Below are 6,833 nucleotides of genomic sequence, written 5' to 3'. Positions count from 1 at the left end.
ACAGCATCCAGGCTGCAATGGGATGAATTTGTGTTATTTTGGGGCAAATTGGGGAATATTGAATTTTTGGTGAAAATGTTGACCCCGCGGTCAATGTTTTTTTCAGCTGAGGAGAACTTGAAACGCCTATATCTTGGATAAGGAAGGAGTGAGAGAGCTCACATTTCAGACACAGCATCCAGGCTGCAATGGGATGAATTTGTGTTATTTTGGGGCAAATTGGGGAATATTGAATTTTTGGTGAAAATGTTGACCCCGCGGTCAATGTTTTTTTCAGCTGAGGAGAACTTGAAACGCCCATATCTTGGGCAAGGAAGGAGTTAGAGTGTTCAAATTTTTAGACGCAGCATCCAGGCTGCAATGGCTTCAATTTGTGTTATTTTGGGGCAAAGTGGGGAATATTGAATTTTTGGTGAAAATGTTGACCCCGCGGTCAATGTTTTTTTCAGCTGAGGAGAACTTGAAACGCCCATATCTTGGGCAAGGAAGGAGTGAGAGAGCTTAAATTTCAGACGCAGCATCCAGGCAGAAATGGCATCAATTTGTGTTATTTTGGGGCAAATTGGGGAATATTGAATTTTTGGTGAAAATGTTGACCCCGCGGTCAATGTTTTTTTCAGCTGAGGAGAACTTGAAACGCCCATATCTTGGATAAGGAAGGAGTGAGAGAGCTCACATTTCAGACACAGCATCCAGGCTGCAATGGCTTCAATTTGTGTTATTTTGGGGCAAAGTGGGGAATATTGAATTTTTTGTGAAAATGTTGACCCCGCGGTCAATGTATTTTTCAGCTGAGGAGAACTTGAAACGTCCATATCTTTGATAAGGAAGGAGTGAGAGAGCTCACATTTCAGACACAGCATCCAGGCTGCAATGGGATGAATTTGTGTTATTTTGGGGCAAATTGGGGAATATTGATTTTTTTGTGAAAAAGTTGACCCCGCGGTTAATGTTTTTTTCAGCTGAGGAGATAACTTGAAACGCCCGTATCTTGGGCAAGGAAGGAGTTAGAGTGTTCAAATTTTTAGACGCAGCATCCAGGCTGCAATGGCTTCAATTTGTGTTATTTTGGGGCAAATTGGGGAATATTGAATTTTTGGTGAAAATGTTGACCCCGCGGTCAATGTTTTTTTCAGCTGAGGAGAACTTGAAACGCCCATATCTTGGGCAAGGAAGGAGTTAGAGTGTTCAAATTTTTAGACGCAGCATCCAGGCTGCAATGGCTTCAATTTGTGTTATTTTGGGGCAAATTGGGGAATATTGATTTTTTGGTGAAAATGTTGATCCCGCGGTCAATGTTTTTTTCAGCTGAGGAGAACTTGAAACGCCCATATCTTGGATAAGGAAGGAGTGAGAGAGCTCACATTTCAGACACAGCATCCAGGCTGCAATGGCTTCAATTTGTGTCATTTTGGGGCAAATTGGGGAATATTGAATTTTTTGTGAAAATGTTGACCCCGCGGTCAATGTTTTTTTCAGCTGAGGAGATAACTTGAAACGCCCGTATCTTGGGCAAGGAAGGAGTTAGAGTGTTCAAATTTTTAGACGCAGCATCCAGGCTGCAATGGCTTCAATTTGTGTTATTTCGGGGCAAATTGGGGAATATTGATTTTTTGGTGAAAAAGTTGACCCCGCGGTCAATGTTTTTTTCAGCTGAGGAGAACTTGAAACGCCCATATCTTGGGCAAGGAAGGAGTGAGAGAGCTTAAATTTCAGACGCAGCATCCAGGCAGAAATGGCATCAATTTGTGTTATTTTGGGGCAAATTGGGGAATATTGAATTTTTGGTGAAAGTGTTGACCTCGCGGTCAATGTTTTTTTCAGCTGAGGAGAACTTGAAACGCCCATATCTTGGGCAAGGAAGGAGTGAGAGAGCTTAAATTTCAGACGCAGCATCCAGGCTGCAATGGCTTCAATTTGTGTCATTTTGGGGCAAATTGGGGAATATTGAATTTTTTGTGAAAATGTTGACCCCGCGGTCAATGTTTTTTTCAGCTGAGGAGAACTTGAAACGCCCATATCTTGGATAAGGAAGGAGTGAGAGAGCTCACATTTCAGACACAGCATCCAGGCTGCAATGGCTTCAATTTGTGTCATTTTGGGGCAAATTGGGGAATATTGAATTTTTTGTGAAAATGTTGACCCCGCGGTCAATGTTTTTTTCAGCTGAGGAGATAACTTGAAACGCCCGTATCTTGGGCAAGGAAGGAGTGAGAGAGCTCACATTTCAGACACAGCATCCAGGCAGAAATGGCATCAATTTGTGTTATTTTGGGGCAAATTGGGGAATATTGAATTTTTGGTGAAAGTGTTGACCTCGCGGTCAATGTTTTTTTCAGCTGAGGAGATAACTTGAAACGCCCGTATCTTGGGCAAGGAAGGAGTGAGAGAGCTCACATTTCAGACACAGCATCCAGGCTGCAATGGATTCAATTTGTGTTATTTTGGGGCAAAGTGGGGAATATTGAATTTTTGGTGAAAATGTTGACCCCGCGGTCAATGTTTTTTTCAGCTGAGGAGAACTTGAAACGCCCATATCTTGGATAAGGAAGGAGTGAGAGAGCTCACATTTCAGACACAGCATCCAGGCTGCAATGGGATGAATTTGTGTTATTTTGGGGCAAATTGGGGAATATTGAATTTTTGGTGAAAATGTTGACCCCGCGGTCAATGTTTTTTTCAGCTGAGGAGAACTTGAAACGCCCATATCTTGGGCAAGGAAGGAGTGAGAGAGCTCACATTTCAGACACAGCATCCAGGCTGCAATGGCTTCAATTTGTGTTATTTTGGGGCAAAGTGGGGAATACTGAATTTTTGGTGAAAATGTTGACCCCGCGGTCAATGTTTTTTTCAGCTGAGGAGAACTTGAAACGCCCATATCTTGGGCAAGGAAGGAGTGAGAGAGCTTAAATTTCAGACGCAGCATCCAGGCAGAAATGGCATCAATTTGTGTTATTTTGGGGCAAATTGGGGAATATTGAATTTTTGGTGAAAGTGTTGACCTCGCGGTCAATGTTTTTTTCAGCTGAGGAGATAACTTGAAACGCCCGTATCTTGGGCAAGGAAGGAGTTAGAGTGTTAAAATTTTTAGACGCAGCATCCAGGCTGCAATGGCTTCAATTTGTTTCATTTTGGGGCAAATTGGGGAATATTGAATTTTTGTGAAAATGTTGACCCCGCGGTCAATGTTTTTTTCAGCTGAGGAGAACTTGAAACGCCTATATCTTGGATAAGGAAGGAGTGAGAGAGCTCACATTTCAGACACAGCATCCAGGCTGCAATGGGATGAATTTGTGTTATTTTGGGGCAAATTGGGGAATATTGAATTTTTGGTGAAAATGTTGACCCCGCGGTCAATGTTTTTTTCAGCTGAGGAGAACTTGAAACGCCCATATCTTGGGCAAGGAAGGAGTTAGAGTGTTCAAATTTTTAGACGCAGCATCCAGGCTGCAATGGCTTCAATTTGTGTTATTTTGGGGCAAAGTGGGGAATATTGAATTTTTGGTGAAAATGTTGACCCCGCGGTCAATGTTTTTTTCAGCTGAGGAGAACTTGAAACGCCCATATCTTGGGCAAGGAAGGAGTGAGAGAGCTTAAATTTCAGACGCAGCATCCAGGCAGAAATGGCATCAATTTGTGTTATTTTGGGGCAAATTGGGGAATATTGAATTTTTGGTGAAAATGTTGACCCCGCGGTCAATGTTTTTTTCAGCTGAGGAGAACTTGAAACGCCCATATCTTGGGCAAGGAAGGAGTGAGAGAGCTTAAATTTCAGACGCAGCATCCAGGCAGAAATGGCATCAATTTGTGTTATTTTGGGGCAAATTGGGGAATATTGAATTTTTGGTGAAAATGTTGACCCCGCGGTCAATGTTTTTTTCAGCTGAGGAGAACTTGAAACGCCCATATCTTGGGCAAGGAAGGAGTGAGAGAGCTTAAATTTCAGATGCAGCATCCAGGCTGCAATGGCTTCAATTTGTGTCATTTTGGGGCAAATTGGGGAATATTGAATTTTTTGTGAAAATGTTGACCCCGCGGTCAATGTTTTTTTCAGCTGAGGAGAACTTGAAACGCCCATATCTTGGATAAGGAAGGAGTGAGAGAGCTCACATTTCAGACACAGCATCCAGGCTGCAATGGGATGAATTTGTGTTATTTTGGGGCAAATTGGGGAATATTGAATTTTTGGTGAAAATGTTGACCCCGTGGTCAATGTTTTTTTCAGCTGAGGAGAACTTGAAACGCCCATATCTTGGGCAAGGAAGGAGTTAGAGTGTTCAAATTTTTAGACGCAGCATCCAGGCTGCAATGGCTTCAATTTGTGTTATTTCGGGGCAAATTGGGGAATATTGAATTTTTGGTGAAAAAGTTGACCTCGCGGTCAATGTTTTTTTCAGCTGAGGAGAACTTGAAACGCCCATATCTTGGATAAGGAAGGAGTGAGAGAGCTCACATTTCAGACACAGCATCCAGGCTGCAATGGCTTCAATTTGTGTCATTTTGGGGCAAATTGGGGAATATTGAATTTTTTGTGAAAATGTTGACCCCGCGGTCAATGTATTTTTCAGCTGAGGAGAACTTGAAACGTCCATATCTTTGATAAGGAAGGAGTGAGAGAGCTCACATTTCAGACACAGCATCCAGGCTGCAATGGGATGAATTTGTGTTATTTTGGGGCAAATTGGGGAATATTGATTTTTTTGTGAAAAAGTTGACCCCGCGGTTAATGTTTTTTTCAGCTGAGGAGATAACTTGAAACGCCCGTATCTTGGGCAAGGAAGGAGTGAGAGAGCTCACATTTCAGACACAGCATCCAGGCTGCAATGGCTTCAATTTGTGTTATTTTGGGGCAAAGTGGGGAATATTGAATTTTTGGTGAAAATGTTGACCCCGCGGTCAATGTATTTTTCAGCTGAGGAGAACTTGAAACGCCCATATCTTGGATGAGGAAGGAGTGAGAGAGCTCACATTTCAGACACAGCATCCAGGCTGCAATTGGATGAATTTGTGTTATTTTGGGGCAAATTGGGGAATATTGATTTTTTTGTGAAAAAGTTGACCCCGCGGTCAATGTTTTTTTCAGCTGAGGAGAACTTGAAACGCCCATATCTTGGATAAGGAAGGAGTGAGAGAGCTCACATTTCAGACACAGCATCCAGGCTGCAATGGGATGAATTTGTGTTATTTTGGGGCAAATTGGGGAATATTGAATTTTTGGTGAAAATGTTGACCCCGTGGTCAATGTTTTTTTCAGCTGAGGAGAACTTGAAACGCCCATATCTTGGGCAAGGAAGGAGTTAGAGTGTTCAAATTTTTAGACGCAGCATCCAGGCTGCAATGGCTTCAATTTGTGTTATTTCGGGGCAAATTGGGGAATATTGAATTTTTTGTGAAAATGTTGACCCCGCGGTCAATGTTTTTTTCAGCTGAGGAGAACTTGAAACGTCCATATCTTTGATAAGGAAGGAGTGAGAGAGCTCACATTTCAGACACAGCATCCAGGCTGCAATGGGATGAATTTGTGTTATTTTGGGGCAAATTGGGGAATATTGAATTTTTGGTGAAAATGTTGACCCCGCGGTCAATGTTTTTTTCAGCTGAGGAGAACTTGAAACGCCCATATCTTGGGCAAGGAAGGAGTTAGAGTGTTCAAATTTTTAGACGCAGCATCCAGGCTGCAATGGCTTCAATTTGTGTTATTTTGGGGCAAATTGGGGAATATTGATTTTTTGGTGAAAAAGTTGACCCCGCGGTTAATGTTTTTTTCAGCTGAGGAGAACTTGAAACGCCCATATCTTGGATAAGGAAGGAGTGAGAGAGCTCACATTTCAGACACAGCATCCAGGCTGCAATGGCTTCAATTTGTGTCATTTTGGGGCAAATTGGGGAATATTGAATTTTTTGTGAAAATGTTGACCCCGCGGTCAATGTTTTTTTCAGCTGAGGAGATAACTTGAAACGCCCGTATCTTGGGCAAGGAAGGAGTGAGAGAGCTCACATTTCAGACACAGCATCCAGGCTGCAATGGTTTCAATTTGTGTTATTTTGGGGCAAAGTGGGGAATATTGAATTTTTGGTGAAAATGTTGACCCCGCGGTCAATGTTTTTTTCAGCTGAGGAGATAACTTGAAACGCCCGTATCTTGGGCAAGGAAGGAGTGAGAGAGCTCACATTTCAGACACAGCATCCAGGCTGCAATGGTTTCAATTTGTGTTATTTTGGGGCAAAGTGGGGAATATTGAATTTTTGGTGAAAATGTTGACCCCGCGGTCAATGTTTTTTTCAGCTGAGGAGAACTTGAAACGCCCATATCTTGGGCAAGGAAGGAGTGAGAGAGCTTAAATTTCAGACACAGCATCCAGGCTGCAATGGCTTCAATTTGTGTTATTTTGGGGCAAAGTGGGGAATATTGAATTTTTGGTGAAAATGTTGACCCCGCGGTCAATGTTTTTTTCAGCTGAGGAGAACTTGAAACGCCCATATCTTGGATAAGGAAGGAGTGAGAGAGCTCACATTTCAGACACAGCATCCAGGCTGCAATGGGATGAATTTGTGTTATTTTGGGGCAAATTGGGGAATATTGAATTTTTGGTGAAAATGTTGACCCCGCGGTCAATGTTTTTTTCAGCTGAGGAGAACTTGAAACGCCTATATCTTGGATAAGGAAGGAGTGAGAGAGCTCACATTTCAGACACAGCATCCAGGCTGCAATGGGATGAATTTGTGTTATTTTGGGGCAAATTGGGGAATATTGAATTTTTGGTGAAAATGTTGACCCCGCGGTCAATGTTTTTTTCAGCTGAGGAGAACTTGAAACGCCCATATCTTGGGCA

The sequence above is a fragment of the Genypterus blacodes genome, unplaced genomic scaffold (genome assembly GCF_046128005.1).
Source record: "Genypterus blacodes isolate CSIRO-AG114 ecotype Tasmania unplaced genomic scaffold, CSIRO-AGI_Gbla_v1 ptg000111l_1, whole genome shotgun sequence".
Classification (NCBI taxonomy): Eukaryota; Metazoa; Chordata; class Actinopteri; order Ophidiiformes; family Ophidiidae; genus Genypterus; species Genypterus blacodes.
Note: the sequence above shows the minus strand (reverse complement) of the source record.